Source organism: Syngnathus floridae, chromosome 8 (genome assembly GCF_059516105.1).
Source record: "Syngnathus floridae isolate MCC-2025c chromosome 8, RoL_Sflo_1.0, whole genome shotgun sequence".
NCBI classification, from domain to species: Eukaryota; Metazoa; Chordata; class Actinopteri; order Syngnathiformes; family Syngnathidae; genus Syngnathus; species Syngnathus floridae.
Window position 1 is genome coordinate 15187725 of NC_142420.1, and position 6125 is coordinate 15193849.

Consider the following 6125-nt stretch of genomic DNA (forward strand, 5'->3'; position numbering starts at 1 on the left):
TTTCCTGTGTACGTAATGAAAGGTAACTGCTGTCATCTACTCAGCCGGCGAGAATCTGTGGAAATGGGTCTCGTTCAAAGAGTAGACCAAGTGAAGACAGTTTTTGGAACAAGTGGCCTATTAAAGACGGAACCTGTGAAACTCATACTAAATGAGGATGCCCAGTCTTATGCAGTCCATTGCGCTAGATGAGTACCATTGCCACTAGTACCGCTAGTGAAGGAGCTGCACCGACTTGAAACAGAAGGCATCATAGAGAAGGTTACACAGCCTACAGAGTGGTGTGCTGCCATGGTTCCAGTCCTAAAGCCAAAGAAAAAGGAGGGTCGATGTTGTGCAGATTTGAGAAGATTGAATCGAGCCGTAAAGCGTGAAAAGTATGTGCTGCCAACAGTCAAGGAAATTATGATGATGATGATGATGATGATGATGATGATGATGATGATAGAACTTTATTCATCCCACAGCGGGGAAATTTACTTGTCACAGCAGCGTGCAATAGTGCAAGAATACAAGTGCCAAATTTAAAAAAGGATAAATAACCGACAAGGACAAAGACAAGTGAGAGGGGAACGTCACTGGTAGAAGGACTGATCACCAGAGGAAATCGTATTGTTATTCCCAAATCAATGAGGAATGAGATCATAGACAAAATTGACGATGGGCACCAAGGGTTGGTAAAATGTAGAGAAAGGGCTAATCAGTCAGTATGGTGGCCGACAATCTCATAGGACATCAAGAAAATAGTAACTCAATGTAACTTTTGCAGAGAGAACAGAGCCACACAGAGAAAAAAGCCTTTAAGGCCAAGTGAGTTACCATCCAGGCCATGGCAAAAGGTAGGCATAGATCTGTGTGAGGATAGGAAGCAGTCATATTTGGTACTGACTGACTACCATTCAAGATATATTGGGAATTTACATGTGCTGTTGATCACAAGCAAGCAAGTAATTGGAAAGCTGAAAGCCATATTTGCACATTATGGTATTCCAGAAGTGTTAGTCAGCGATAATGGACGTTGATTAGTGTCAGAGGAGTTAGGGCAGTTCAGTAAAGAATATGACTTTATCCATTTGACATCTAGTCCACATTATGCTCAAAGTAATGGACAGGCAGAGAGGGCTGTGCAGGTAGCAAAAGCTATTCTTAAACAGGAATATCCTCTCCTGGCCTTGATGACATACAGAGCTACACCATCATCATCCACGGGAGTGAGTCCTGCCGAGCTGTTGATGGATCGAAACATCAGAACAACTCTCCCAACCTTGTCCGAGAACCTGGATCCAGGATGGCCGGACAAAGACAAAGTTGAACGAAGGGATGCAGCTGCTAAGCAAATGCAAGCTTATTACTATGATCGCAGGAATGGAGTGAGAAATCTTCCGGAGATGAGTCCAGGGGACAAGGTTCTCATGAAACTGGATAATGAGAGACAATGGACAACCCCAGGCACAGTAGTAGAAGCCAGTTCTACTCCAAGGTCCTACTTGGTGGAGTCTACTGATACAGGACAGTATAGACGGAACAGACGTCATCCTCAAAAAACACCTACATTATCTACAGGCTTCCACAACGATTCACAGCTGAAGGAACTGGTGACTTAGGGAAAAATGTGAGTATGAATCCCGGTCAGGTAGAGACACTTGCCACTGGATCATCTGTTTCACCCAATCGGGAAACAGTCACCATCACACGTTCAGGAAGAGTGAGTAAACCAGCCAACAGACTGGATTTATGAGAACATTATTGATGATGTGATTAAAAAGAGAGGAAAATGGAAAAAAACTGTTCAGAACTGGTTGTACAATGAGTGATTGAAAATATGTTTTGAAACATTTTTCCAGAATATGAAAAGAAAACAGTTACGTTTATCTGATCTGGATGTAAATTTGACATAAGGAATAGGATTGCTTTTGATGCATGGAGTAAGTTTTTTTGTTGTTATACAGTCTGTACTGCAAGCATGTTATGACTTTAAAAGGAGGAGATGTAACGTATAGAAATTTCTATGGTACCTGACACACAGTTAACTCTCGCGAGTATAAGGAATGCTAAGGCGTGTTTTGACGACGAGAAGTGAGATAGTTAATGGCCGTTGGTGTATGTGAAGTTGCGTGCTGGATATAATAAAACCGTGTTCTTGGGAACCTACAGATTTATTTGTTTGATGTCACCAAAACATCACAACGCAAAATGAGTGCATACTGAGAAATCCCATGTACTACATCCCTCCTTTCTTTAGATAAATGTGAAACGCATGAAAAGTGTTGAAACAAATGTGCTATCTCGACAAATCACACTCACGGTGTCAGGCAGCGAACAAGGCGGAGGACTCGGATGCAGAGTCTTTCTTTTCTCTGATTTATTCCAGCACACGATGATCAAAAAATACAACTCAAGGCGCCTCTTGCGAGGGAAACACTTGGCAAAAAGTCCAAACAAAAAGCGTCGCACTCGGGCGAGACAAAAAGGGCTATGGGGATCAAGGCACTAACAAAAGGCGTCGCTCGGTGGCGAGACAAAAAGGGCTATGGGGAACAAGGCACTAACAGAAAGCGTCGCTCTGTGGCGAGACAAAAAGGAGGAATCTTACTGAGAGTTCGGACGTCAAAGAATCGCTGGTGGTCGGGACGAGGCAAGACACACTGGCACAAGACAAGGGGAAGACACGGACTAAATACACACAAAAGGGCTGGGACGCAGGTGCTGACAATTAGCGCCGATCACGCAGGTGCACACAATCGGGATCGGGGAATACAAGACAACCGAAAACAGAGGAAGGAAACACGAACTGAAACGGAAAGGATGACAAAATAAAACAGGAAGTGAAGTTACGACACAGACAAGACAGAAATCCGGAAAAATAAACGTGACCGCATGACACACGAAGGCGATATGGTCAAGGTCTGTCAGAATTTGTTTGCACAGAACAAATTCAGGTGAGTAACGTGAGTAAAAGGGTCCTTTTTTGGGGAAAAAAAATCATTAACGTAGAAATCCTAAAAAATTTGATTTTTTTTTTGCTCTTATCACCCACCCCTAACGCACCCAAAAAACTAACCAACCGACCAACCGACCAACCAAACAAACAAACAAACAAACAAACAAACAAACAAACAAACTATCGTATTTTCCGAACTATAAAGTGCACCTAAAAATCTAAAATTTTCTCAAAAGCTGACAGTGCGCCTTATAGTCCGGTGCGCCTCATATATGGATCAATTGATGAATTTGATGATCCATACTGGTTGTACACAGTGCTCTGCCAAAATGTTTCAGTACGTTTTAGTACGACTAGTAAATTACAAGGTCACATCGCTTCCCAGCATTACGGCAACCGTGGTCAGGGGGCGTCACTGAATAACTGTTGTACCTGTGAGGCTATTTCATTTCAAAATAGGCTGCTCCGTTAATGTTTGGAGTAAATTTACGGATCGATATGGAAGGGAAACATGGGTAAGCAGTACCAATGTGTTCGATCAAAATTTAGTCAGTTCCGATCATTTTATAGGAGATCGTTTGAGAAACGCAATTGTTTACACTTTGCTGAGGCTCATGGGAGTGTGCGAGCTGAGGCTCATGGGAGTTCGAGGGTGGCTAATGCTATAATGATAGCTGCTATACGCATGAGGCTATTTCATTTCAAAATAGGCTGCTCCGTTAATGTTTCGAGTAAATTTACGGATCAATATGGACGGGAAACATAAGTAAGCAGTACCAATGTTAGATCAAACTTTAGTCAGTTCCGATCATTTTATAGGAGATAGTTTGAGAAACGCGATTGTTTACAGAGGGCTCATTGGTTATTGGCTAGTTGGATGCATACCGCAACCCTAGTCAACCTCAGTTTGTTGCAGTATAGCTTCTATTTTATGCACCTTTTACTCCGGTGCGCCCTATAGATGAAATAATTTCAAAAATAACAAATTCAATGCGGGTGCGCCTTATAATCCAGTGCGCCTTTTGGTGCGAAAAATACGGTACTGCTCCAAAGAATTTTCAGTATAGAGAAGTTTCAAATTTTGGAGTTATCAGCTTTATTGATTTTTTTCCACATCATTGAGCCTCACCATTTCATCCTTTGTACTGCGACCATCTTAGGAGTGTGCGATTCGTAGATCTTAATATACATACTTTAAGACAACTTGTTTAACAGTCGGTCAGTGGCAGAGATGGGGACTCGAGTCACTGTGACTTGGACTCGAGTCGACTCGAGCCGCTGTTTTGATGACTTGTGACTTGACTTCACAAAAAATAAAAAAACTTGAGACTCGACTTGGAAGTTAAAGACTCGGGACTTGACTTGAGAAATGATGACTTGAATGACTTCAGTGTTAGTATTTAGTTTATGTTTTCAGTTTGAATATAGAATTAATAATACATTTAAAAAAATAATATTGAGCGCATATTATATATTGAGTAGGAGCGCAGGCTGAGAATAGCGTCATGATTGGATCACTACCCTGTCAATCAATCAGTCACGCTCTCTCTACGTACCTAATGTGTTTATTGGAGAATCACACCCCTTTATATCAGACATGCATAAACATGTCAGCGGGAGCGGTACCTTCGGCTATCGTAATTACCTTTATGACGTCAAAAGACGGACAGCACAGTGCAAGATATGCAACAGAAACATTTCAGACAGCCAGATGACAACTTCAAACTTTGTCCGTCATTTGAAGAGCCATTCTGCCCAGTAAGTGCTTTTCGTTTATCTAACTAGGTGTGCATATATAGCTTTAATGCAATGAATATGATGATGAAACTGAATTAAGTACCATATTTTTCGGACTAAAAGTCGCTCCGGAATATAGGTCGCATTAGCCAGAAAATGGACAATAACGTGAAAAAAAACATATAAAAGTCACTCCGGAGTATAAGTCGCATTTTGGGGGAAATTTATTCAACAAAATCCAACACCAATAACAGACATGAACGAGCAACAACAGGCGAAACGATAGGTATGTTAACGTGACATAAACAGAAACGAAGAGCTGAGAACGGGCCTGACGTAACATTCAGAGTTATTCAAATAACTATTACATAAATAACACGTTTATAAAACCATCTGTGTTACTCCAATTCATTAAATCCATCGATCGTCCTTTATGTCAACATAAATCCGCGCCACTGACGGCGGTTGCACTTCAAAATATTCCACAGGCCCATATAACGATATATAGATTATATATCAAGTAACTATTATATAAGCAATAATATTATCAAACCATCTGTGTCACTCCAAATCATTAAATCCATCGATCGTCCTTGATGTCAACAATGCCCGGCCGGGTGCGCACCGCTGACTGCGCTTGCACTTCAAAATATTCCACAGGCCCATATAACAATACATAAATTATATATCAAATAACCATTATATAAGCAATAATTTTATCAAACATCTGTGTCACTCCAAATCATTAAATCCATCGATCAAATTCCTCGTTCTTTGTCAACAACGCTGCGCGTGTGCCCTGACGTCAGCCTCCTTGTTATTCCACAGATCTAGTATATAATTATATTGTTGCGTTAACAAAGTTCAAAGAAAGACGTGGGTTTGGTAAACGGCTCTTTATTAAACAAAACAAACTTCCAAGCGTGTGGCGGCATGGATTTCCATCCCCGGAGGTGGCACTTCCAGCCACGGAGGTGGGAGAGAGCTCCATAGAATAGGACCGGGCGTGCGTAAAAGCCATGCCCAAGCCCCATCCACCGTCCCCGGACAGCCACCGGGCCAAGCGCCGGCCCCCGATTTCCATCCACGGAGGTGTAAGAGAGCTCCATAGAGTAGGACCGGGCGTGCGTAAAAGCCATGCCCGAGCCCCATCCACTGTCCCTGGACGGCCACCCGGCCGAGCGCCGGCCCCCGACTTCCATCCACTGAGGTGAAAGAGAGCTCCGTAGAGAAGGACCGTGCGTGTGTAAAAGCCATAATAGTTTTTCAAACCTTCTGTGTCACTCCAAATCATTAAATCCTTCAAACTCTTCGTCCTCCGTGTCACTTACAAACAAAGCCGCTAATGATGCCGGCAGTACGTGGGGCCCTTCGTCATCTTCGTCATCCCGTGATCGAATCTTTGTCCTTTATGTAAAAAACCGCCGTGCCGTGCCGCTGACGTCAC

General features: G+C 42.6%; 1 long non-coding RNA gene across 1 annotated transcript in view; it reads right to left on the reverse strand.

The window, feature by feature from the left end:
- Positions 1 to 2881, reverse strand: part of LOC148394672 (uncharacterized) — a 128601-nt gene extending 125720 nt beyond the window's left edge. Inside the window, exon 1 of the long non-coding RNA XR_015859805.1 lies at positions 2305 to 2881. This is a non-coding gene — a long non-coding RNA (uncharacterized LOC148394672). The remainder of the gene's footprint in view (positions 1 to 2304) is intronic.
- Positions 2882 to 6125: the final 3244 nt, after the last annotated feature.